The sequence below is a fragment of the Stenella coeruleoalba genome, assembly GCF_951394435.1.
Source record: "Stenella coeruleoalba genome assembly, chromosome: 15".
In the NCBI taxonomy this organism is placed as follows: domain Eukaryota; kingdom Metazoa; phylum Chordata; class Mammalia; order Artiodactyla; family Delphinidae; genus Stenella; species Stenella coeruleoalba.
Genome location: NC_137161.1, coordinates 13,120,386 through 13,147,377, shown reverse-complemented (window position 1 = coordinate 13,147,377; position 26,992 = coordinate 13,120,386).

The following is a 26,992-nucleotide window of genomic DNA, read 5'->3' as shown; positions in this document are numbered from 1 at the left end:
AGGGTCTTTGTCTACATAAACAATTTGTTTAAAAAATGTATTTCAGGGACTTCCCTGGTGGCGCAGTGGTTAAGAATCCGCCTGCCAATGCAGGGGACACTGGTTCCATCCCCGATCTGGGAAGATCCCACCTGCCGTGGAGCAACTAAGCCCATGCGCCACAACTACTGAGCCTGTGCTCTAGAGCCCGGGAGCCACAACTACTGAAGCCCGCGTGCCTAGAGCCCATGCTCCACAACAAGAGAAGCCACTGCAGTGAGAAACCCGTGCACTGCAACAAAGACCCAACACAGCCAAAAAAAAAAAAAAAAAAGTATTTCATAGACCCACAGGCATAGAAAACAAACCTATGGTTACAAAAGGGGAAGGGGGGAGGGATAAATCAGGAGTTTGGCATTAATATATACACACTATATATAAAATAGATAACCAGCAAGGACCTACAGTATAGCACAGGGAACTATACTCAATATTTTGTAATAACCTATAAGGGAAGAAAATCTGAAAAAGAAAAAAATATGTATATAACTGAATCACTGTGCTGTTACACCTGAAACTAATACAACATCGTAAGTCAACTATACTTCAATTAAAAAACAAGTATTTCAAAATTCCTGGGCCCATGCGAGGTGTAGTGATTTATCCTTAAAGGTACAGAATAATGGGTAGAGAAGAGGTGTTTACATATTTTTTTTTGTCCCACCAGAGCATGTGAAGTTTTTTCATAGAGTGTAGATACCATCTCTGCCTGGTCAGGTCCATATTATATAAGAAAAATGGAGCCAACGAAATAAATGCAAAGCAGCACATCCCCATGTGAACACCATCAACATAATTGTCCACTTAACGTATCCCGTTCACTCACGTTAACAGATACTGATGGAGCACGTTTATAGCCAGGCTGTTGCGCTTGTTATTGCGAGATAGCCATGACTGAGATGGATTCATGACTGAATCCATCTGTTCTCATGAAGTTCCAGTCGATGTGTGTAGACATTATACAGGTAAACAAATAAATACACAGATAATTTCAGACTGTAAAAAAACGCAGTAATGTAAACAGATTGGGGATGGGATAAAGAGTATCTTGGGGTGGGGTTACTGCTACATTTTAGGGGGTCTGGGAGGGCCTCTCTGAGGAGGTGACATGTGGGCTGAGTCCTGAAGGATGAGAAGGCGCCACCATAGGAGGTCTGAGGGAACAGTGTGCCAGGCAGAGGGAAGAGCAAGTATAAAGGCCCACAGGAGGGAACAGGACTGGAGAATCGAGGGACCAGAAATGAGGCCAGTGTGTATAAGGCATAAGGAGTAGGGAGAGTGGTGGGCGATGGGGACATGGATAGACCTTACAAAGTGAAAGGGAAGGTAATAGACTTGTTGTTATTACTGAAATGACAGTGGTGGGGTTTTTTTTGTTTTTTGTTTGTTTGTTTTAAGTCTCCATCCCCTTTGAGTCTAGCTGAGGGGTTTCCTATGATTCCAACTCACGAAGAGCCCTCACCTTCTCCCTTAAATCTCCATCAGCCTCAGCAAGTTGGCTTTGGTTGTGACTTCTCTGTTTATCAGCAGCTCTTGCAGGTACATTAAAATACATCCATGGCGCCTCGAAGCAGATTGAAGAATCAGAGTGTTTTGAATCAAACGGGGCTGCTGACTGATCATCATTACCTTAAAATATGCAAGCTTTCTCGTTAAGGAATCAAGGCGCCATACTTTAAAGAACAAGAAATAAAACTTGATCTTTCTATGGAAACAGGAGCCCGAGGGAAATACGTGTGTTATAATTCCAGCATTTTGGGCAATATTTCCGCATTCCCTTTTGTTTGTATCATTTGTTACACTTTGCAAAGATATTTTCTCCTGCCCAGTTCATGTGTACTCACTGAAATGTGTGGAAGGTATTCACACGTCACACATATTTATAATTCTGTTCCTAATCAAATAAAAAAACAGAAAACAAGGAAATGCCTGCAGATCTTCAGTTGTGCATTCTTCCTGGTAAAGCACAATGAACTCATATCTGCATTCCTTCCTTGTCTCGTATTTCATCCTTTTCTTTCTCCATAGTGTGTGTTTAACCCTAGAAATGGATTCTTCTCCCACCCCTTTCGTTCATGTGGTGATGGATGTCCATTGTCCAGTGTAGCACTGCATTGATTTTATTTTGGGCAAGCAATCCCTCTCCTCTTCAATCTGTGTGGGAGAGTTGACTCCACTAGCCTCCAGCTCTAGCTTTGGCCTCATGACCCTGGCCTTGACAAGCAGTGTGTTCTCCCTCTCCACCCACACCTCAGTGACTCCTGGATGACACGCGAAACTCAATGCCAGCCACGGTTTGATTTACTGGAGAGAACACCTTGCTTCTCTCCAGATTGGTTTCCGTGAGAATATGAACCAGGCCATGGAGCAGAGATCCTCTTGTGTGTGAGGTCAATACAGAGGAACAGAGGCAAACATTGTAGAGAAATGGGGTCTTGTAGACATGATTTGAGCTCCTGGATCCAGCCATGCCTGAAGCCACTACTTTTAGAGCATGTTGTCTCAGCCCCAGAACTATTGACAGTTTGGGATTAGATAATTCTTTGTTGTGAGGAGCTGTCCTGTGCGTTGTAGCCTGTTTAATGGCCAGGTGCCAATAGCACACTGCCCCTCCCCCGCCAGTGACAACCAAAAATGTCTCCAGACATTGCCCAGCGTCCCTGGGGGGGAGGAGGGGCAAAATTACCTGCGTTAAGAATCACTGCCTTTGATTGCCCATAAGTTATGTGGGTCACTAAATGTCCTTTTTTGCCGATTCCTTTTTGAGTTGGATTTCTGTGCTTGTCTCCAAGGGGCTTTCTGCTCAAAGGAAAGCTTGACCTGTAATAAAAGGGGTTGGATGGCTGCAATGAATGACGGGACACCTGTTACCAAGAAGCCAGTTCTAGACTGAGCTGAGCAGTTTTATAGTCCGCAGCTGTATTCTGATGGGGTGAGACAGAGAGCCTCATACCTCAGCCAGCTGGTGATGAGAAACTGCTCCTGATGGCTTCCCAGGGAGAGAGGGAGGCGTGGGAGATGGCCTGGGGACACCTCCCACACCCTCCCATTCCCGTAAGACAGCTCTGCCAGGTCTCAGATGAGCCGCTGTTCCAGCCTTGTCCTTGAGGCATGCCAGACCCCAGGGTGCCATGGCGGCTAGATCCCTTGCAGCTATTATAGAAAGCAGGGTAATGTCTGTTGGGTGATTACTAACCAGTCCCAAACATGTACAGGGCTTCAATCGTCTGCAAAAAATGGGGGCAAAGATCACTGACACAAGTAGATATTTCCAGACATCCCCCCAAATAAAAATATTTGGCAATTTGGAGGCCTGTCTTGCCTGGAAATCCTCCCCCTTCTCCCCAGTCCCTGTGGGGACCCCACTGTGTACACAATGATGATATTGGGATCCTGGCTGATGTTTCACCTGAGAGACCCTCACCCAAAGAATGTTCTGGCACTCAACTGGTTTAAATTGGAATGAAGCTGGAGGTGTGATACCGGCCCCATCTCAGGTCAAGAGAACACAGAGAGAAGGAAAGAGTGCAGGAGACGCAAGAGGTTGGCAGGCGATGACATCGAGGTAGCAGTTCATTGGAGATATAATTCCTGGTGTTTAGAAATAATGCAGGAGGCCTGAGTCTGGGGCCTGTCTTAGACTCAAATTTCCCTTTTCTCCAGGGAAGATCCCAATTCACCACCATCTTTGATGAGGGAAAAGTTGAGGTCCCAGAGCTCCTATCCTCAGCTGGGGACTCCTACACTCACCACTTCCTTGATCTTGAAATGATTTCAGGGCTGGGACTAAGGTAAGGCAGGTGAGGCACGAAAATGCTGGGGTAATTAAGATAAATATGATTTTAATGCAATATTAAAAAAATCAAAACCGATGCCAAAAAATCCTTAAGGAACAAAATACCAAATTTTAAAATAAGACAGTAACTGTTGTTTTACTAGGAATTAAAATTTGACATGTCTGCCTCAAATTTCCTCGTTGCTAAACCAATCCTGTTTTTAAGTATCACAATGAGAACCATGGCTTCTTAGACAAACAAACAAAACCCTCAGAAGCCAGTTTATATCAGAAACAAACCTGTGATTTTTTTTTTCCTAAAACAAATGAACCAGATTTTCACAATATTTTATGATCTGAATAGATATTATGTTTGAGTTGACAGAAATGCCCAATTGGGTTCGTTGACAACGGGAACAATCAAATCCTATTCCCGATTGCAACCCTTTTGGGGTTTATAAATCCAGCTACCAAAATTCTTGCAGTCAACTCAGAATCCTCGCTTCCTAGGGCCCAAAGGACCCACCCGGCGTCTTTGGACACATTCTAGAAGTGAAGAGTATTTCTCAGGTCTGCGGAAACCCAGAGAAGAAAACTCATTTTCTGATCTGAAGGAAGGTGAAAGGCATATCTTAACAGCACATTTCAAATGCATTTGTGCTCATCACAGAAGCCTCCCCCGTCCCTGCATTATTTACAAAACTGCAGGAGAGGGAACAATGAAGGCAGAATATGCGACTGATTCATTTTGATTTTTCAAAAATGCAACCGAGCCAGAGAGTTTCACAAAAGATCTAAAGCCAGAATAAAACGTCTGCTGTTGGCAAAGTCAAGCAGTAAAGAGATGATGAAGCAAAAACAAACCTGAGATTTAACCTGAAAAAACATTGAGCATTTACAGTTTTTAAAAGGTGGAGAAAATTCCATCCAAGGGGGGGATCTGAGGGTAAGGAAACTGTTCTGAAAATGGGAATTCTGTGCTCTGAGCTGTTCACAGCTCCGTCCCTGGAGAGTGAAATTAGCAACTGAAGGCAGATTTCACAGGCACTTGGGGGAGCGTGCTGGTGCCGCCCAGGATTTGCCACGGGGCCTCTCCGCCAAGTCCTGCCCACTTGCAAGCTGCTGTCGTTATTCATGCAAAGCACAGCTAATCCCGAGTGTCTGGAGCGTTTTGCATTTATATGGAACGCGGCCTCTCCCTCCTAACAGAGTGATTCTAATGCTTGAGTGCACGTTGGGGCGGGGCGGTGGGTGGCTGGGAGCATCTAGGAGACCAGCATTGTCACCAACCTCCTATTTACTCTATTAAGAAAAAACCCATCCGGATGGATTACATTCAGTGGAAATGTTGGGAAATGTGTAGAAAATAGGAATATGGTTTAAAAAAGTTAAACCTTAAAATATCTCCCAGGGCGACAAAGACTCCTCGAGTTTGGGTTTCAGGTCTGAGACAATGGATCATTGTGTCTGCCTTCCCCATCATGCCATGGTTCTGAGAGTTGGTTTGGGGAAGTTTAACAGAAGAGAGAAAATTTGGGAAATGGTGAATTGGGAGATGTGACTGTATTTCCTGATCTTCTCCCTGTCCGTCTTGGTCTCATCTATGTGGTTACACACAAGGCAACCAAACCAAGGTGGAATTGTGACTTTTTACACTTTTAGTTAGGTGGGCACAACTGAGCTCGGCCCCAGGTAAAGGGATCCTCCTTAACTCAGCTAACAGGCCCCAGAATACAGTTACCCCAATAGTCAGAGGAAACGATCTCGTCTCCAGACACAATCTCAGTCACACTGGCATCTTTGGAAGCACTTTGGATGTTAGGAGTGAATCAGGTCCTGCTGCTTGTCGCTTATAAGATCAATTACATACAAACAGTAGAAAAGAAAGGTGCTTTCCCCCTATGTTCATAGCAACACTGTTCCCAATAGCTGAGACAAGGAAACAACGTAAATGTCCATCCATGGATGAATGGGTAAAGAAGATGTGGTACATATATGCAATGGAATACTACTCAGCCATGACAAAGAATGAAACCATGCCATTGGCAGCAACATGGATGCAACTAGAGATTATCACACTAAATGAAGTAAGTCAGAAAGACAAATACCATATGATATCACGTTTATGTGGAATCTAAAGTATGACACAAATGAACTTATCTACAAAACAGAAACAGACTCACAGACATAGAGAACAGACTTGCGGTTGCCAAGGGGAAGGCGGTGGGGGGAGGGATGGAGTGGAAGTTTGGGGTCAGCAGATATAAGCTTTTATATATAGAATGGATACACAAGGTCCTACAGTGTAGCACAGAGAACTATATTCCACATACTGTGATAAACCGTAATGGAAAAGAATATAAAAATAAGAATGTATATATAACTGAATCACTTTGCTGTACAGCAGAGATTAACACAACATTGTGAAACGACTATACTTTAATAAAAAAAATTAAAAAGAAAAGAAAGGTGCCTTTAATCAGAATGCTGGCAATCTGGAGAGATGGTGGACTCAGCGTCCCCCAAAAGCCACCTCTGAAGATTTGGCTTGGTCATGAAAGTTTTTAAAGGGAAACAGAGAAGTAGTCTCGGTTAATCATTGAGATGGGGTGTCAGAGATGGCCACCAACCCCGCTGCGTGCAGGCTTGTGTGCGGTCTTTTCGACTTCTTGTTCTCTTCCTCTACATGTTTTCTTATTCACACAGTTTGGTCACCCAGTTTGTTTGGGAGATTACTGAAGGGGAAGCTAGGGAAGAGGTCTGGTCATCTGTTAATTACTTATTCTTCATTTCTACTTCTGTGATATACGGAAAGAACTGACAAGTTAGGCGAGGTTTTGTGTGGTTCAAAGATTTGAAAGGTGTGCGTGGGCTGGAGATGAGTAGAGTGTGGGCGTGCTTGTTTAAAACAATATAGTTTTGCTAAAGTGACAAGAAAAGGGGCTTCCTGCTGAGGGTGGTTTCCTGCAAAGAGCTGCTTACATGGACTGTTTTATTGATTAACTTTTGGGGCCACTGTATTTTCTAAATAAAACACAGCATCAGTGATGAACAAATCAGTTCTCTTTCACATGGAATCTCTCTTTCAGAGCCTTCTTGGGGATGGTAGGTGCTTGGTGGTTCCCAAACAGGATTTGAACTTTGAACACTCTTGTGGAAAATTTGAGATAAAATAAGAATCAGTGCAGAGCTCTCCAACACACACTGTAAATCAACTGTGGGTCAGGATGCTTTTGGAAGAAATCACAGAAACTCATACTCAAATTGGCTTAAACAATTACAAAGTATGTTGGTCCCCATCAGTCAAAAGGTGAATCGGCTATCTGAAGATGTCTTCAAGGAACAGATCATTTCCTTCTCTGCCCTGTCCTTCTGCATTGGCTTCAGCCTGAGGCTGGAAATCCTCCTGGGTATTGGAGGCCAGTGGTGTCCAGAAATCAGATCAAAGAAAGCTTTGGAAGTGAATCAGAAGAGCAAGCAGGATCTTTCTTAGAAAGCACCAGCATCTTGAATTACCTTGGGCCCAACTGCATCACATGTCTGCTCTCCACCAAGTCACTGTCAAGGGAAATGGGTGGGGTTACCCTTAGACCAGCACTCTAGCTGGGGTGGGGTGGGGGTGGCTTCTCTGCATTCCATGGATTGGCAGGGGAACGGGAGGCCCCTGAGATGTCAAGGAACTTGTTCTGTGAGGCTGGGTTGTAGATGCTGGTAGGCATCCATGATATCCACTACTGTCTAGGAAAAACTCACTGTTCCCTACCCTCACTGAAGGAAAATTCTTTTTTCTTTTCCCACTCACTACTCACACAGATGCTTCCGTGACCAGATGTGTGGGGTTTTTTTTTCCCACATTGACCAATTCTTCGACACCAGCTGCTTGTCCTATAATTCAGTTCAGTTCTAAAGCCATCTGTATGGCGTAAGTGGCAGACCCCACAGATTAAGGGCCCAGTCCCACGGCTGCTGCCACTTCGGGTGCCAATCCCAAGTCCCAGGTTGTCATCTGTACTTCCGGCCAACGGGCTATAATTTGGGGTTCTTACAATCCCCTCCTTGGGGTTGATAATTGGTTAGCGTGGCTCACAGAACGCAGGGAAATTCTTACTTTTGTTCACTGGTTTATTATAAAGGATATAGTAAAGGATACAGATGAACAGCCAGGTGAGGAGATACATAAGGGAAGGTCCACTGAGTGCAGGAACTTCCGTCCCTGTGGAGTTGTGAGGTGGGGTACACCACCTTCCCAGCCTGTGGATGTGTTCACGGACCCGGAAGCTCTCTGGACTGCACGGATGAGGGATTTGCTAATGGAGGCTTCATCATGTAGGCGTGATCAATTATTAACTCAATCTCCTGTCTCTCTCCTCTCCCCTGAGGATGGGGGACGCCGCTGAAAGTTCCAAACTTCTAATCATGCTCGGTCTTTCTGGTGACCAGGTCCCGTCCAGGAGCTATGCAGGAGCCCCCCAAGAGTCGCCTCATTAGAACAAAAGGCACTCTTATCACCCAGGAAATTCCAAGGTATTTAGGAGCTCTGTGTCAGGAACCTGGGTCAAAGACCAGCTATTAGAGCAAACCGGGGAGAACATCCCTTTCAGAATACCCTTCCCCTCTCTGGGTTGGTGTCTGATACTTAAAACTAATTTCACTTTCCTTTAAACTTTTATAGTGTGTGCCTGCTGTTCTGAGACAAGGACAGATGCCAGAGTTCTGGGAAGTGGATGAGGGCGAGGAGAGCCTATGGGAGGAGCAGGGCCCAGGGCAGAGGGGGAGGGCATAGACCTGGCTCCCACATGGCTGTGTACCAATCCTGGCTCTGCCACCTCTGGGCTGTGGACCTGTTGAGCCATTTCATTTCTCTCCTCCTCAGTTTACCCACCTCTAACCTGAGCATAATTAATAACACCTGACTCAGAAGTCTGATGTAAAGATTATAACTTATATATGATACTCCCCAGACAGTGCCTGGCATATAGAAGGCATTTTATGTGTCTTCTACAAGCACTGTCTTACAAAGTGAGGAGACATGAGACACTTCCTAGCTGGACAAAGAAATAAAGATGTTCAAGTATTGCTCAAAATGACAAGCGATGACTATTCTTATTGTAGAATTATAGTAACTCACATGTATTGTTCACTACGTATAAGACATTCTTGAAATCGGTGCTCTCAACAATGTTATGGGGTAGGTACTATTACTATCCCATTTCACAGATGTGAAAACAGAGACACAAAGAAATGCAATAACTCATCCAAGTTCCCACAGCTAGTAAGGGATAGAGCTGAGCTTCAAATCCATGCAGTTTCTCTTCAAACTCCATCTTTCCTATTTCTACACTAGGAGGGAAAATTTATGCAGCTGGGGCGGCAGAGCGGGGGTGGCAGTGGTGGGATCAAATGCTCAGTCTTTCAGATGTTAAGGCAGGAAGCCAGCAGCCAATGTCTAAAGCTGATAAGAGGAGGATGTGGGACAGAAGGCACTCCCATACGTTGATTGTGGGAGTGTAAAATGGTACAACCACTTTGACGAACTCTCTGGAAGTTTAAAAAAATTACATGTACATCTGTCCCCTGACCCAGTAATTCCACTCCTATGTAAGATACAAGAGAAATGAAAACGCAAAAAGATGTGAACAAGAATACTTATAGCAGCTTCATTCATAATAGCCCCAAATAGAAACACTCCAAGTGTCCATCAACAGGTAAATAAATAAACAAACCACAGGATATTAGTACAATGGCATACTACTCAGCTATAAAAAGGGACCCACTACTGACGCATGCCACAATGTGGATAAGGGCTATTATTAATTGGAAGTCTTGTTTTCAGAAGTACCAAAGTTCAGAAGCCGTCAAAAGTGGTTGATCCTGGATGTGGACTGAAAGTCAGGAGGCGGGACCAAGGACAAGTTGCTACATTTTCAGCCTTTCTGTACTTTTGGTAATTTGAAAATCAGGTACTATTTAATTTTCTAACACTAAAAGGGTCTGTTTCCTCTCTCTGCCCATGGGCCCTCCGTCAAAGTTTGGTTAAGGAACTGGAAGCTCCACTCACTCAAGTTCAGCTTGGACATTTTGAGTCCAGTTTGGAAAAGGTGGAGATCAAACACATAGAATTGCAAAACTCAGTTCAAAGCCAAGGACATTCATCATCTAAGTGACCAGGACTTGGTGGCTCTATTCCAAGAGAGGCTCGGCAGAGATGGCTCACTCCTGGGAGGGACAAGCTGGGGGCATCTCACAGGAGAATGGCCTTGAGAATGAAGCCCACACCCAGAGGTCGTGTGTGCCCCCTGAAGGATGCTGCTGTCAGCCTTGACAGAGCCCCAGCCTGGAGCCTGTAAATGAACTAAAAATGAGGAGTAGAGGAAGCGTGCTCATTTTCATAAATGAAGGATCCTCTAAGCAAGTTGTTCCTCATGCTGATGGGCACTGCAGCCTCTGAAGGATTTCAAAATGCAAAGGAAAACAAACTTTGCTGAACCAGGGCGCTCCGCGTTTGGAAAGCTCCAGAGAGTGAATCCAGAACTTAACAAAAAGAGACGCCCAAAAAAAAGAAGTTTGCCATTCACATTATGTAAGTATTTATCATTTTACAAAGAAGCAGACCTTAGGATGTGATTTGTTTTACACAAATTCTTTTTAGACACCTCCTTCCATAAATATCGTAAGGCCTGTCTGCAGGATTTAACCTGCCCGTTGTCTGTGTCCAACCCACATCCTGGAGGGGGATGGGATCCTCCCCTGGTTGGTCACTGTTTTATCCCCACTGCTCAGGGCAGGGCCTGCCACATACAGGAGTCCAGCAGATAATTCTTGTGTGAAAGAATGAATGAAAGGCGTTTTTTTTTGTGCCCCAAATTAGTGTTTTTTTAAGTGCTATATTATTAATATTTTGGGTATATATTTGGTAAGACTTGGGTAACATTTTACTGGTTTTCTGCTTGTTTGTTTACTTTGTTTTATTTTGTTTGGGGGTCAGAACTCTTTGTAAGTCATAGGAACTGACTCTGGTTGCCAGGATAAGCCTGCTTCAAGTGCCTTTGATGTTGTGGTCTCACTGCTTAAGACTCAGCTGCAAAACGTGGCTTTTTTTTTTTTTAAGATTTTTTTTTATGTGGACCATTTTTTAAAGTCTCTATTGAATTTGTTACATTATTGCTTCTGTTTTCTGTTTTGGTTTTTTGGCCACGAGGCATGTGAGATTTCAGCTCCCAGACCAGGGACTGAACCTGCATCCCCTGAATTGGAAGGCGAAGTCTCAACCACTAGATCACGAGGGAAGTACCAAAACATGGCTTCTGAGAAGAGATGGCAGGTTGTCCAGGCCTGGGTCAGTGCCCACCCCTCAAGGGGGATGGGGCGTCTTGACTGACAGGTCCTCCAGACTGTATCCAGTGGGGAAAGCTTTGTCCCCCCAAAGAGAAGTGGGATGCTGTTACTGGAGGAAGAGAAATAGCGTTATTGCCTGAAAACAGTGTTTCTCAACCCAACTGACTAACTCAGCACTTCCTTTTTATGACCAATATTGTCTAATGCTGCCTTATACTCCTGGAATGAAATTCATGAATAATATGACTTACCTATATGCATACTTTAAAAGAAAATCAGAATACTGTCCTAGATGTAATATCAAGGAGAAATAGAAGGAAACTAACTTGTAGAATATCGTTTAGCATAAAAAATAACAAAACAATAGAATTATACAGAATTCAAGGATAATAAATACGCGATTAGGAGTGCCTACCCTCTGAGATTTAAAGAATCAGTGAGGTGTTTGCTTCTGCTGTTGAAGAATTAGTCTGGGTTTAAAAGCAGCGAGATGATCAGAAGCCACAACTTGTACAAGAAATAAGGGAAATGAAAGAACAGATGTGGAGTGGAGACTGAGGTAAAAACTATTCAAGGTACATTAACAGCTGCTAAGGAATACTTTGTGATCTTATGGAGTTGGGTTTGAGTTACAATGAATTATCCTCAGTGTTTTTACTTGAAGGAATATCTAGAGGGGAATTAAAAAGTCACGGGGGACACAGTGGGACTGTCTTGTATGTTGCAGGAGTTGGAGCAGCCCTGGGCTCCTGTTCATTAAATGTCAGTGGCCTCTGTAAGAAAGAAATTGGGAAAGATTTTGAAATTTAGAGGGTGTTTTGACTACCTCATCAACCCAGGTAGTTTTTGCCTCCCGTTGGCTTTGACTAGGCTATTCTACAGTCCTGTAACGCTACAAGTTAATCTGTAGCAAACTGATAGGAATGCAAACGATTCCTGTCCCTATAAATGCACATTGTATCCAGTAGGGGTTTATGGACAACCCTCCCCCGTTATGGAAGAAGCCAGTTTTGCGTCCATTAATCAAGTTCATTTCAGCCTAGAAATGTGTCTACACTTTGCATTTTCCTTTGAATTGGTTTTAAAACCTCGCCGGTTCCCTCCTTCATAACTGAGTTAAATAAAACCTTTGACTTATTCACTTCATGTTTGTAGGACGTCCATTCATGATTTTACCTTTTTTTAAAAAAATATTCTTTAACAATCTCTATCATTGTGCAACCAAAGACTGACTTCTTCGCAAACTCCCCAGACTGTATGCATTGTGAGTCGCTGCATTCACACACACACACACACACACACACACACACACACACACAGAGCAAACCTAAAGGGTCTTAACCCATCTCTTATCTCTACCTTGTGGCCTTGTGGGTTACTAGTTGACTGATCGCTACATTGCCCCTACTATACAAGTGTCCCACTTGGAGCTTTTAGGGTTTGAGACCCCAACCTCAAATGGGGGTCCTTGAGATCACACTATATTCAGAGCTAATATTTTTATTTAACCAAAATCCTCAGCTTTTTGCCTCTTATGTGAAGAAAATCACAACTCCAGAGATGACCCGCCACCCCTCCACATTTACGCGAAGGGGAATTACAGCCTGTGTAACTCCAATCTTCTCCGTCACGGTTGTCTCTTTGGTCTCGTGGGGTACTTTTAAGCATCAAAAGGAAAAAGAAGGAGAAAATCCAAAGAGACCACCCCCAAAGTCTGCAATCCCGTTAAACCTCAGACAAAACCAAACCCACCAGGGCTTGACGGCGTAAGCTTATAAACAGAAAAGACCAGGGTCTTAGTGGTGAGATTCTGTGGGTTCCTTTGTAACCCTGATTCCTTCCGTCTGACAGCAGGGGATGGGGAGAGTCTCCTGTTTTCCTGGTATTCTGGTCAGGCTACTTGGAATGGAAGGAGCCCTCCCTTTGATCTTTTTAGCGCTCATTTGTATAGCCCTGGGCCTTTTAAGGGGAAGAGGCAGAAAATCATCACCAAAAGCAAAGAGCAGAACGGGGAAAGGTGCGTGGACATTTCTGTGCTCTGCTGTTTAAAGTCAGCGTCCTGACAAGTTAGGGTCGTGCCAACAGATCAGGAGGTCAGGGTGAGGAGAATGAGATCTCCTTCAAATCTCTTTTTTTTTTATTTTGCGGTACGCGGGCCTCTCGCTGTTGTGGCCTCTCCCGTTGCGGAGCACAGGCTCCGGACGCGCAGGCTCAGCGGCCATGGCTCACGGGCCCAGCCGCTCCGCGGCATGTGGGATCTTCCCGGACCGGGGCACGAACCCGTGTTCCCTGCATCGGCAGGCAGACTCTCAACCACTGCGCCACCAGGGAAGCCCTCTCCTTCAAATCTTTACGCCCTCCTCAAGTGGGACATATTTCCAATACAGAGAAGAGTGTCTCTGGAAAGCCCTTTGCTGGAGGGCTTTACGATATTAGAATAGTAATAACTGCTGTCAAAGACTCAAATACTAAAAAATACTAAAACATAACCCAAAGTGTAATCTGAATGCAAGACAGTGTATGACCAAGGCGTCAGTTCCCATATATTATGTATGTGGGCCTGCCTGTGCTCCTGACACAGCTCTCAGGCTGCATCTGCTTCCCCTCCCCGTCTCCTCCACTCCACTCAGCTGCATGCCCCGCCCCTCATTCATTCAGGTCTCTTCTCTAACATCCTCTCCCTTGCGAGAGGGGCCACCCATCTAAAATAACATCTCCATCCCTCTCCATCTTCTTATTCCGCTTTATTTCCTCCATAACATTTTCACTTCTGACATTATATTGAATTTCGATTTTTTTTTATTGGTTCTTGTCATTCTTCCCATTCAAGGTCAGGTCCAAGTGGTCAGGGATTTTGTTTTGTTCACTGTTGTAGCTCCAGTGCCCAGGACAGACCTTGGCGCACGGTCCTCAACCAGTATTTGTTTTTACGCGGGTCCACTATTCTTTAAAGTACCAGCCTTGGACTCACATGCTTCTTGAGGCTTTGGGGATGGTCATCAGAGTCAGTCCCTCTTTCCTCAACGGCCTCATTGGCCTCGTTGTATTCGTGCAGCCCACACATGCTTTTTCAGCCTCTGGGCATAAGGTTTTACACTCAGCCAGGGGACCAGATCAGGAAAGACAACAGAATCCCTGCCTCGCGGAGCCGCCATCTTCCAGAGGGGCATTGGGGATGAAACATGTGACTTGTTATCTCTGTCTAGTTCTTAGATGTCCTTCTGGTTCATCTTATAGTTGCTCTGATCATTTGTTCAAAAAACAACTTGTGGGCTTCCCTGGTGGCGCAGTGGTTGAGAGTCCGCCTGCCGATGCAGGGGACACGGGTTCGTGCCCCGGTCCGGGAGGATCCCACATGCCGCGGAGCGGCTGGGCCCGTGAGCCATGGCCGCTGAGTCTGCGCATCCAGAGCCTGTGCTCCGCAAGGGGAGAGGCCACAGCAGTGAGAGGCCCGCGTACCGCAAAAAAAACCAATTTGTGTGGGGGAGGGGCTGACCATTTGCCAGAGACTGAGCTAGGCACTAAAAAATGAACAGGCAATCAGAATTAATTTCAAAGGACTCACAGTATACTGAGTAGTGAAGTGGTAGAGGCAGACACGACAATGCAAACAGTAGTAAAGTGGGGTGTGTGCTATAATAGAGATGGAGGCATTAACTTTTGGGCCAAGGATGGTAGTAGAACAATGAGGGAGAAATCAGAGAAGCCTTCACGGAAGAAGTGACAGATGCAGAGGGATAAGTAGGAGTTAGCAGGGAGAAGTGGGACTGAGAGGGAAAGCCATTTGGGCAGAGGGAAGAGTTTATGCAAAGTCTATGGAGATCAAAGAGCCACTATTGATGAAACAGTATGATGTCTGGGAAAGCGACCAAGCTTTTTAAATGATGCCTCAACTTCCCATGGCCCTCTCCAATCCAATTCAATCCAATACTGAGTTATCTTTTAAGAGCTGGCCAAGTGTCATATATACAGCACCAAATATAAAATAGCTAGTGGGAAGCAGCCGCATAGCACAGGGAGATCAGCTCGGTGCTTTGTGACCACCTAGAGGGGTGGGTTAGGGAGGCTGGGAGGGAGACGCAAGAGGGAGGGGATATGGGGATATATGTATATGTACAGCTGATTCACTTTGTTATAAAGCAGAAACTAACACACCATTGTAAAGCAGTTATACTCCAATAAAGATGTTAAAAAAAAAAGAATAAAGGGCGTGACTTAAAAAAAAAAGAGTTGGTCAAGTGCAAGGCACTGGGGAGGCTGCAGACAAGCACAAAGCACATCCCCTGCCCTCAGGGAGCTCTGAGTCCAGCCAGGAAGGCAGGCAGGCATGTGAAAGGAAGTGAGAGTCACAAGATCTGATTTATGTCCAAGGCATCACTAGATGAGCACTGAGCACACACGCTGTGGATTTGTGCCCAATTCAGTCCGTAAGGAAAGACTAGCAAACCTCTTTAGACAGTGACCAGGTCATTCATTCATTCATCCATTCATTTACCCAACAAAGATTTATTGAGCACTTAACATTATGTGCCTGGCACAGTTTAGTTATTTGGGAGAGAGAGGTGAATAGGAAAGGTGAGATCCCTGCTTTCTGAGCTTACACTGAAAATTCACGCCAAATACGGGTGAACAGATGAGTAAGTAGACCTTTCCAGCTGGTGACAAGGCTACGAGGCAATCCAGCAGGCCGGTGGACTGGCAGAGGGCGGGGGCAGCATCGGGGCCCCTAAGACACTGTGTCCCTCTGAGCCGCTGTTAGAGCCGAGGCTGAGAGTGGAGGTGGAGGCCGGCGAGTGAAGGTGGGGTGGAGCGAGCATCAAGGACAGAGTCTGGGAGGGGACATCACCTGGCTGTGTCTCGGGGAACAGCAGGGCGCGCAGAGTAAGACGGGGAGGCGGCAGGGCCGGGGTCAGGCTCGCAGCCCTGGTGGGGAGACACTCTGTCCCCAAAGGGAAAACAAAGGACCGAATCCTTCGTTTTCAACTCACCTCTGGGAGGTGCCCACTCCTCCTCTCACTGGAAACTTCTCACAAGAAGAAAGCACTCCCTGCATTTAATTTAATTTGGGCCCTTGGAGCCTATCAAGTTATTCTGTTCCCATCCCCTCGGGTCCTTCTCCTTCCTGCCCTTGACCCTCCGTCTTCCACCTGGTCTGTCCACACGGTGACAGCTCGCCCCCTGACGCCGCATCCCTAAGCCACCCAATTTCCTGTGCGTTGTTAAAATTGTGAAAACACAAGATCCAGGTGCAGCTGTTATCTTACTGTTGATCCGGACAGGAAAGGAACAGGCAAAGGAAAGAAAAGAATAAAATCCCTTGATGTTGGGTCATGTCAGCCCAGTGCAGGGAGACAAAGGCTGGCGAGTCTCTGGTTGTGACCGTTCACTGGGCTTTTGGAGCCAGGACTCTGTGAAACAATGATACCAGCGTGACCCTCCTTCAGGAAGGCAGGCAGTGGAGTCGGGGAGGGGCCCGCTTATCCTTGGGGCAATAATTATATCAGCCAGCAGGTATTGAACACCTACTGTGTGCCAGGCCTGGCTCTAGCCACTCACGGGTGTCACCTCATTTAATCCTCACAACAGCCCTTGGCGGGGAGGATGCTCGTTGGCCCCATTTCACAGATGAGGACACTGAGGCCCAGAATGGTGAAATGTTTTGCTGTTTGTCACCGAGCTGGTAAGAGATGGAACCTGGATTTAGCTGCAGCCTGCTTACTGCACACAATGAAACGGAAAAGCCCAGCACTGGCAGAACAAAGCACATGATGTGCTGGAATTATGAAAATCAGGATCCCAAGCTTCCTTAGCCCCTCCTTACATAGGCAGAAGTCAGAGGACTCTGAGCAGGCGAGTAGCATGATTTTATTGACTTTAAAAGGGCACGCTTGTCTTAGTCTACAGTTTACATTTATTTGCATGGCTGTTCGGTTAATACCTGCCCTCCCCACCTCTACCTCAAATCATGTGCCCCAAATAGGCAGCATGACTATGTTTTTCTCAGCACATTGCTGGGCACACGGCAGACACTCAGAAATGATTTGTTATGGAAGGAAAGAAGGAAGGGACAGAAAGTTTCACGTAGACGCTAGGGCAGCTCTTTCTTTGCCTGTTTCCTGCTTTCATACGTGCAAACCTGGGTGGACCCCGTGATCCCCCAGGCTGTGTCTATGTCTGATGTTTAGCATATAAAACTCTTTCAGGCACAGCCACATTGACCCTGAGGTTTACTCTGGCTGAGCAAGAACAAGTAATGATCAGAGCCATGCTGACAACAATTCGACCTTCTCCTTGTTGCTTCAAAGGAAAGAGGCTGAAAAGACAAAGGCCTTTGGGGGAAGTCGTTACAGCACAGTCTGTCACTGCAGAGGAGAGAGATAACCAGAGGATGATTTATTGCAACCTTCTGGTGTGGTAAGGGCCAGCGGCTTAAAGGAGAAAATAGCTCTGCCTTGGCCACGTGCCTGAAGAGTTTAGTGGGCATTTGTACTTTATTCAGCGGTATAGAAACTGTGAACGACTTTACTGTGTTCAACAAACTTTACACCTGATAAATTGCTGCATCTTACCGTGACTCCAATTACTCAGCTACCCAGACTCCCTTGCAGCTAGGGTGAGGGCAAGTGACTCTGATTGCACTTGTCATCTGCACCAGTATATGTACATTTTGAATTGGAATCTTGTCACTTTAAGAAATGGGAACCTCATGAAGTCAATTCTGGGGATGGGCCGTGAATGGGAGGAGCTATTTATTAGGGCTTTGAGTAATGGAAGCCATTGAGTCTCCAAGGTACCAGAGGTATCTTCATGTGAAGAACTCTGTGGGATGATTTTTGGACCAAGTTCTTAGCTATGTGGCCTCTAGGTTTGATTATCTGGCCCTTCTGGGAAATCTCCTGGCCACCCACTATGTTTTAGTAAATTTCTTTTTGGCTTAAATGTACTTGTGTGAGTTCTGTTGTTTTCAACGAACCGCCCTGACTCATACATGGTACAGATGTATGGAGCTGCCTGCCGAGTACCAGAGAGGCAGATGGTAAATAAGAGGGTGTGTGTGCTCTGGACTGGGCACCTGGAAACAGGAACCAGGTAAACAAGGCAGGCTGTCCACAACTGATCACACTTACTTTCTCTTAGTCATTCAACAAATACCTATTAAGCTCTGACGATACCAGGCACTGTACTGGCTGGTGGGGCTAAATCACTGAACAAGACAGATGAGGTCTCTGTCCTCACGGAGCTTCCATTCTGGTTGAGGAGACAGCAAGAGATAACAAAAAAGTGAATAGATGAGATCTTTTCAGATTGTGATAAGTGCTATGAAGAAAACGGGATGAGGAGACAGAAAATGATGACCATGGAAGGTGACCTTTTCCAGGGTGGTCAAGGTAGGGCTCTCTGGGGAGGTGATCTTAGGGATGAGACGCAGCCAGCCAGGACGAAAGCTGGGGAGCACTTGTCTCGAGGGTGGGGTGGGGGGAGAAGTAGTGAATGCAATGGCATGGAGCAAGAAAGGACTTGGCTGTTAAAGGAGAATTAAGGGACCAGATCATGCAGGGCCTCATGGGCTACAGTACAGAGCTGGATTTTATTTAGTGGGAAATCACTGGAGAAATGGAAGCAAAGGAGTGACATGATTTGACACGTACAAGTGGGGGTCGCAGGCAGCAGGGAGACCCAGCACACGTGAAGTGTTATCTACCAGGGAAGCTCATTAGAAACTCAGCACCCAGGGTGTTTATTGGGGGCTGGGCACACAGGCACGCGCTGCTCAGCTAAGATTCCAGACGTGCTGAAGGCAGGCAGATGTTCGGCATAAGGCACCTCACGTGCGGTGCGGAAGCTGTTGTCCTTTTCCTTCCACCCGAGATGATGGTGGCTTGGGAAAGGTGGGGAGGGGTTGAGAAGAGAGAAGTGAGTGGACCCAGAATCTACTCAGGAGGTAGAGCTGTCAGGAGGTGCTGATGGATAGGGTGTGGTGGTGTAAGAAAGAAGAATCGACTATTATCACTAAGCACTTCAGAGCTTAGAAAACAGTGCTGCATCCCTCTCTCACTTAACCACAGAAATTTCACAATGGAAAGGATCTTAAGGAAAAGATGCTCCACAGGGCTAACTCTTAGAGAGATGCAAATGAAAACTATAATGAGGTACCACCTCACGCCGGTCAGAACGGCCATCCTTAAAAAGTCTACAGGGACTTCCCTGGTGGCACAGTGGTTAAGAATCTACCTGCCAATGCAGGGGACATGGGTTCGATCCCTGGTCTGGGAAGATCCCACATGCCGTGGAGCGACTAGGTCCGTGTGCCACAATTACTGAGCCCGCGTGCCACCACTACTGAAGCCCATGTGCCTAGAGCCCGTGCTCTGCAACAAGAGAAGCCACTGCAATGAGAGGCCCGTGAACCGCAACAAAGAGTAGCCCCCTCTCGCTGCAACTAGAGGAAGCCCGTGCGCAGCAACAGAGACCCAATGCAGCCAAAAATAAATAAATAAATAAATTTTAACAAGTCTACAAATAACAAATGTTGGAGAGGGTGTGGAGAAAAGGGAACCCTCCTACACTGTTGATGGGATGTAGATTGGTGCAGCCACTATGGAGAACAGTATGGAGATACCTTAAAAAACTAAAAATAGAACTATCATATGATCCTGTAATCCCACTCCTGGGCATATATCCAGAGAAAACCATAATTCAAAAAGATACATGCACCCCAGTGTTCATTGCAGCACTATTTACAATAGCCAAGACATGGAAACAACCTAAATGTCCACTGACAGATGAATGGATAAAGAAGATGTGGTACATATATACAATGGAATACTACTCAGCCATGAAAAAGAATGAGATAATGCCATTTGCAGCAACATGGATGGACCTAGAGATTGTCATACTAAGTGAAGTAAGTCAGAAAGACAAATACCATATGATATCACTTATATGTGGAATCTAAAATATGACACAAACGAACTTATCTATGAAACAGAAACAGACTCACACAGAGACACAGAGAACAGACTTGTGGTTGCCAAGGGGGAGGGGGGTGGCGGAGAGATGGAGTGGGAGTTTGGGGTTAGCAGATGCCAACTATTATATAGAGAATGGATAAACCAGGTCCTACTGTATAGCACAGGGAAGTATATTCAATATCCTGTGATAAGCCATAATGGAAAAGAATATGAAAAAGAATGTATATATATGGATACCTGAATCACTGTGTTGTACAGCAGAAATTAACACAACATTGTAAATCAACTACACTTCAATAAAATAATTTCAAAAAATGAACAAATAAAAAAAAAAGAAGAAAGGACCTTAAGGAGCATGTAGTATACTTGCTTGCTTTGATAGATGAGGAAACTGAGGCTCAGGGAAAGGAAGTGATTCACTCAAGGTTATCTAGAGAGTTAGTTGTAGACACAAGACTGGAATCTATGTTCTTGATTTCCAAGGAAGCGATTTTCCAATATGCCATTTTGATGGGATGACTTGAAAGATCAGAAGCAATATAATGATAAAGCTTGAAATGATCCTGTGAGCTTATTAAGCTACTATTTTTTAGCCTCAAACCCAACCTTCTCAACTCTGTTCTGTAATGCTGGGGTTGAGACGCTACAAATTATCTGTGGGCTTCTTGCTGGGTTCCACCTACTGGGGATGGTTCCACCATCTTGGGCTCAGTCAAGAGACAGAAACCATATAGTGATTTAAACAGGGGCAATGAATGGGGAGACGCAAGAGGGAAGAGATATGGGAACATATGTATAACTGATTCACTTTGTTATAAAGCAGACACTAACACACCGTTGTAAAGCAATTATACTCCAATAAAGATGTAAAAAAAAAACCAGGGGCAATGTTATATAAAGAATTATTAAACTATGATAAAAGAGTAACTATATGGTATAAGAAAAGTCTTGTATGGTTCCCTAGGGCTAAAGGAGATTGCCCAAGGAACGACAAACTTGGAGGGGGGGGGGTCCCTTCCCCAGACTAGGGTTCAGATCTCTTTGTAGAAGGTAGTTGGCTGACCCCTGACTTAGCTCATTGGTATCCTGGAGTAGCACCTAATGAAGTCACCAACATTCTGAAGTCACCAATTCCTTCTCTCCACCTTAACTGTTGCCACTTTGGTCCAAGCCACCGTCATCTCACCTGATTATTGCAATAGTCTCCTAACTGGTCTTTCTTTTTGTTTCCATCTTGGCCCTGTATTAGGTCAGGTCCCCTAGAAGCACAGCCTATGATGGAGATCCTTACACGTGTGATTTACTGAGGAGATGCTCATAAGTGAAGGGAGTGAGGGTGCAGAACAGGGCAAGGGAGGGAAGCTAAGCAAGGAAGGACAGTAACTTCAGCCTGATCCCACGGAGAGTCCGGGAGCATGATCTATATCCCAGCGTTGGTCCCGACTTCGGGCAAGGGGGCTTGCATTTATCTCTCTATGTCACTCCATCATTGCCTATGGGCTGCCCTAGGATGTGCAAGTGGGTTATTACCTCCTGGGCAAGGAAGATCCCATTTGGCAGAGGAAAGGGGGCTCCTGTGAGCCTTTATCAGCCTTGACTCAAAGCAGCTGGTCCATGAGGTCAGGAAAGGGGTCCAGGCAGGGTACCAACAGCATCACGCTTTCTTATAATGGTCTACTAAGAGGTGGGTGGTCAAGGTGGTCCTCCTCTTCAGTTTCAGGGAAAAGGCAGAGATGGAATCTGTCGGTCTCCTGCTGGGGGCTTCAAGGTTTCCTGGGCTGCTGCAGCAGTGTGCCAAGAGGTGTGACCGAAAATGCAGGAAATTACCCTGGAGGTAGAATTAGACGTCCATTCCAATAGCATTCCATTGAAGCCCCGACCTTGCCCCTCTCCAGCTGTGGGAACGTGGGTGAGTTTGTTCCTCTCTCTGGATTTCTTTCCTCGTCTGGAAATGGGAGCCGGACACCTGCCTTAGGGACTGATTCTGGGATCATGCCCTGCGCACACCCCTACTTGTTCTTCACGCATTGGCACTGATTTTGAATGCCCCACTGGATGTTCGTGTAGGTTAAAAAGCTCCTTCACACGACATGATCCTGAACCAGATTCCATTTGACGTAGACACAAAAGTACGCTTTTCATTGTTTTGGAATATACCGAGTTTTTCAGGGATGAAGCCATGGTGTTAAGTAAAGGAAGGCTGTAGTACTTTGTTTTGTTCAGGGCTCAGGGAGGTTGGTCACCAGCTAGAAACTTGCATTGCTAATAGCAAAGCCTGTCTTGGCACCTGGATCGCCCCAAACAGCACAGCTGTCACCGCTCTGCGTTTGTAGTTTCTTTCACTGGGATTCTACATCCGGGTCCAAGCATGTGATGGCTTTATCACGTCTTCTAGTTGAGTTGCGCCAGAGCATTTCCATGTTGAAATGTTTTATTTTACTATGAATTCCTTTCCTTTTCCCTTTATATTATAGTCGGGATTTTACGCTGATGAAAAAAATATGCCTGTAGGTAGGTTATATTATCTCTGAATTTCATTCCAGTTGAGAAGAGGGGAAATGGTAAAATATTTGTTTTAAAAATCAGGCAGTGGCTCTGACTGAGTCGCGAACCACACGTCTGAATAGAATCAGCAACGTCTTCTCTCTCCCCAGGGAAAGTGCAGCCTCATTTAGAGACAGCTTCGAGCTATTAGTTAGTTTGTGCCGAATTTCATAATGAAGGGGTTCTCTCCCATCTAGCTCTCCTTTGCAAGGATCAACACCCCTTTCTAAACAAGTCTGCTGGAGACCAGTGCAGTTTTTACCCCCATATCCCTGGGCCATGTAAACTCTCCTGGAATGGTACCTACTAACGGCAGTAGGGCTGTCTGGCTCCCCTTGGCCAGAGGTGCAGGCCTGAGCTTGGCCACATTTACATCCCTGCCTGGTGAGCAACTGATTTCTTTCCTTCATAGGAGACAGAGCGACAATCAAGAAACAAACAAACATCTTTTAAAAAGGCAAAACTGCAAATCAGGGCGGAGGAGGGAGGGTAAAGGAAAGGACCTCATTCTTATTCTGCAGCTTCGGCAGGGCCCTGGCCCATCCGCCGTTTCTATTAAAGCACTGGGCCCAGCACAGCCAACGCGCTGGCAAACTAACGCACAGTAATGAGGGTTTGTCCCAATCAGAGTAAACACCACCCGTTCCCAGGACACCGAAAAGCAGAAAATGAACCAGAGGTTAACTGGGTCACTGGCTGCGGCACAATGTGGGTCATTCTAGATGTAATTTAGTTCCCTTCAACGGGAGGCCCCAATACGGCCACCGGTTCTCACAGCGGGGACGGTGACTTAGCAGCAAGCCGAGGTCTCTTGGATACCAGGCCTGGAGCCGTTGCTGTGATTCACGGCACCTCTGACATCACTGGGTGTTTTTGTGATGCAAAGTGACATGTTGTCTAAACACACAAGGGGCCCAGTGAGTCTGTGTGGTGCTGTATGGGCGTGCCTGCCAGTGGGGCATGCAGAGGCTTACTGTCAGGTGGCTGGAATTTGTTTTAATCAGGTAGACACAAATGACTCTCACAAAGGAAAAAGTTTACTATACTCACAGATCCATAGAAATAGGAGACATGACCTTCCATGCAGGGCCACGTGGGGAAGCACCAGGGTCAGGCAGGAGGCAGAGGGAGGAGGAGAAAACAGTGGCAAGAGTCTGTATTGTGGCTTCTGTGGAAGGAACAGGTGAGGCAGGGTACGTAGGCTTAGGATTGGCTGTTTGAATGGTTTCAGCAGGCTCTGGGGCATAGGGGTTGTTGCTAGCTGTCTGGTGCGTGGCCCTCCAGTGATTAGGGCAGGTGGATAGTGGCCTGGAGCGTGAAAGCCTGATAAAGGAGGTGGCTGGGGGTGTGGGCTGTGGATTGGTTGGTTTACAGGAGAAAAGCACACACACAGGTGAGTTGTTTATTATCTCTCAAAACTGGCTAACTCTGGGAGAGACAGTCCCTCCAGGGGCAGCAAGATTGCCCGTGTCACTGCCACTGGCACAGGGAAGCCGGTCACAGGCCGCCTCCTGAGTCAGGAGATTTGGAGGCAGGTGTTCGCAGTGACAGTCACACTTCCTGCTCCTCATTCTGAGGTGCCCCAACCAGACAGCGAAGGCCTGATGAGGAAGGACCCAGCCTGGGCTGAGGCGGGCGGCTTAGGCGGCCTGGGCTTCCCCCAGGGTCATCAGAGGCACGTCCTCTACGTCCCCCACTCCCCGTCCACACAGGGCGCCCTCCCTGCCCCACGTGGGAGTGTTCTCTGCCTGGAAAATATGCTTGAAGACACAGAGATGCTTCCAGAAGCACAGGCCCTGAGGTCGAAGCGCAGGGGGGACCTGTCCACCCTCCCCCACTCCTTCTCCTGGACTCACTGCCCTTCCTTCTGTGCCACTTACATAGCAGGTTCATCCCCACCCAGGGCCTTTGTCCCGGCCGTTCGTCCTGCTGGGACGCTGTCGCTGGGCGAGCCCCTCCCGACCACCCTGCCCACAGCAGCCCCCTCCCCACTTGAGTGTGAGCTCCAAGGAGGCAGGGACCTGCCTGTCCTAAGCCCCGTGTGCCCAGCACCTCCAGCTGCCCCTGGCGCGGGGCTCTGCCCAGCAAGTGACTGGGGCGACTCAGTGGGTGAGCCTGGCCTCCAAAGTCCTGGGCTCACATCCCGGCCTGGCGGTTTACTGACTGCTTGACTGTGGGACAGGGACGCCTCCTCTCTGGGTCAAGGTTTCCTCCTCTGTGAGATGGGGCTGGTGCCAGCGTACTCACCTCTCACAACAGTTGCGAGGCTCAGAGACAGAGAGACGTGCATCAAAGTGCTTTGCCACTCAGAGAGCTATGGAAGCCACTGAATCGCAGTTCCTGCTCACACCTGACAGGAGTCACGGCTCAGGAAGAGCCCAGGGCGTCTGCCCCCAAGAGCGCTCGGCACATGTACGCGCATGCGCACATAGGCACACGCGGCGTAATGGCCGCTCGGGCCCCGTAAATAGTAACAGCTAATGATTACCACCTGCCGAGCGTGTATTCACTCACTGAATCCTCGCAAGCACCTGTACGTAAGTGTTGCTATAATCATCGTCATTGCTGCTCTGCAGAGAAAGAGAGCGAGGCCCAGGGAGGCTGGATCACCTGCCTAACGTCAGGCACAGGGAGGCTGGATCACCTGCCTAACGTCAGGCACAGGGAGGCTGGATTACCTGCCTAACGTCAGGCAGGTGGAGAGGATTTGGATTTGAAGCCAGGCACCTGGCTCCAGAGCTGCACTCCCCCGGCTTCCATTCTCTGTGTCTTCTCTATATGTTCTTCTTCCTCCCCCGACGGGGCTGTGGGTGGAGTAGGCTGTACCCCTGCAAGAACTGGGTAGAGGAACACACTTCACCCCTGTGTTCACGCATGGAGGCTTCGTGTCTCTGGTTCACCGTAAAATCTGTGTGAAAGTAGGCTTTGTAAGCCACGTCATTCCTCCCAGGTAAATCCTTCGACTTTGCAGTGAATAAGCATGTATTTGAGAAAGATTTCACCGCCTATGAAACAGGGAGTGTGGAATGTTCCAGACTGATGTTCTGCGTGGGAGGGGAGACCAGTTGGACTCCACTGGGAAAGGCTAACCCCTCCACAGGGTAACATTTGCTGAATTTTCCCCTCACTCTGGCAGGGCCAAGCTTCCTGTAGTTCAACCAGTCAGAAGCTTCTGTTCTGAAGACTGCTGGCTATTCCCCAACATCCATTCCCCCTTCTTTAAGAGGAACAGAACCCGGCTTTGGGGACCGGGCATCGAGCCACTCAGGATAAAGCCTACATTTCCCAGCGTCCCTTGCAGCAGTCTGTGGTCATGTGACCAAGTCCTCTCCAGGGGGATGGACAGAGGAGGGCGATGTGCATTTTTCCAGGCTGAGCCCTTAAAGGTGAGCATCTTCTCCTTTTACCCACTTCCTGATGGCCAGATGCAAACATGGCGCTGAGTCATGGTGGACCACGTGGATGGGAGCAGACCCCAGGGGATGGTGAACCACCTGGACCTTGACACTGTAGAGCTGCCATGCCAGCCCTGGGCTGCCTGCTCTCAGATGATTCGACGAGAGAGAAGGAAACTGCAGCTGACCAATATCTAATTCACAGAGCTGGATTCCTCACCATAGACGCTCACAGCCCAGACTCCAAGAGAGGGGTGGCTCAGGCCTGTGTCCTTGTTAGGGCAGCCCCTCCCGCACTAGGCGTTAGCAAAAACCATACTTTGAGGTTTGTTGATGACGCCCCATCACCAGCTGCCTTTGTTCTTCAGGCTCTAGAAGAGAATTTAGGCACTGGAAGATAAAACTATACTCTCTCTAGAATTTATTTCTGAGCCACAAATGAAATCTCCACGTATGACCACATTGGAATTGCTGAAAATATTTCTGTTATCATCTTACACAAGTAAGAAAAAAATATTATAGCAGACTGACCCAGATAAGACTCCCCCCTCTTCCCTGTGCGCAGATGTGCACACCCCCACCCCCAGTCTCATGCTTCCCACCCTGTCTCTTTCACCCCAGAATACAGTAGTGTGGGACAGGATTCTGTTCAGGGCTTTAAATCTGGTCTCTGTACCTGGTTCACCGTCTGGACTGAGCCTCTTCCTCCCTCCTCCCTGGCATCCTCCCCTGCCGGCCCCGCCCCAGGGTTAAAGCCCTGCCTCCTGCCCCCCTCCCCGCCATTTGTCCTCTGAACCACCACGGTCCCTGCTCCAGGGGACTGTCCAGCCTGTGTGCAGCCTGTGGCCCGAGAGCCCTAGAAGAAGCCTGGGTGTTCCCTCCCTGCCCCTTCCCTGGCCATGCTCGTGGCCCCCAATCTGGGACAGGAACCC